Source organism: Orycteropus afer, unplaced genomic scaffold, assembly GCF_000298275.1.
Source record: "Orycteropus afer afer isolate SDZICR_OR568_19922 unplaced genomic scaffold, OryAfe1.0 scaffold00068, whole genome shotgun sequence".
Classification (NCBI taxonomy): Eukaryota; Metazoa; Chordata; class Mammalia; order Tubulidentata; family Orycteropodidae; genus Orycteropus; species Orycteropus afer.
Genome location: NW_006921655.1, coordinates 3,901,944 through 3,902,835, shown reverse-complemented (window position 1 = coordinate 3,902,835; position 892 = coordinate 3,901,944).

The following is an 892-nucleotide window of genomic DNA, read 5'->3' as shown; positions in this document are numbered from 1 at the left end:
TACAAAGAAAACTATAAAAAACTACTTCAAGAAAGCATAAGAGATCTACATAAATGGCAGGACATCCCATGTTCGTGGATAGGAAGATTGAACACTGTAAAAATGTCACTTCTACCCAAAGCAATTTATACATCCAATGCAATCCCAATCCAGATCCTATCAACATTTTTTAAGGATATGGAAAAACAAATCACTAACTTTATATGAAAAGGGAAGAGACCTCAGATAAGCAAAGCACTATTGAAGAAGAACAAAGCAGGAGGTTTCACACTGCCAGATCTCAAAACCTACTATACAGCCACAGTAGTCAAAACTGACTGGTATTGGTATAATGACAGACACATAGACCAATGGAATAGAATTGAGAACCCAGAAATAGATCCAGTGACCTATGGTAAGCTGATCTTTGACAAAGGGCTGAAATCCATTAAATGGAGAGGAGAATGTTTGTTTAATAAATGGTGCTGGCAAAACTGGTTATCCACTTGCAGAAAAATGAAACAAGATCTGTATCTCACACCATACACACAAGCTAACTCCAGATGGATCAAAGACTTAAATGTGAAACTTAAAACTATAAAGTTCCTCAAGGTAAAACTAGGGGCAAATTTAGGGTCCCTAATGTATGGCATAAATAGACTATCAAGCATAACCCAAAATACACAAACACCAGAAGAGAAACTAGATGAATAGGACCTCCTAAAAATTAAATTTTTTGTGCTTCCAAAGACTTTTCCAAAAGAGTCAAAAGAGAACCTACAGATTGGGAAAAAATATTTGGCAATGACATATCGAATAAGGGACTTATCTCTAGAATTTATAGAAAACTCCAACACCTCAATAACAAAAAGACAAATAATCCAATTAAAAAATGGGCAGAAGACATGAATAG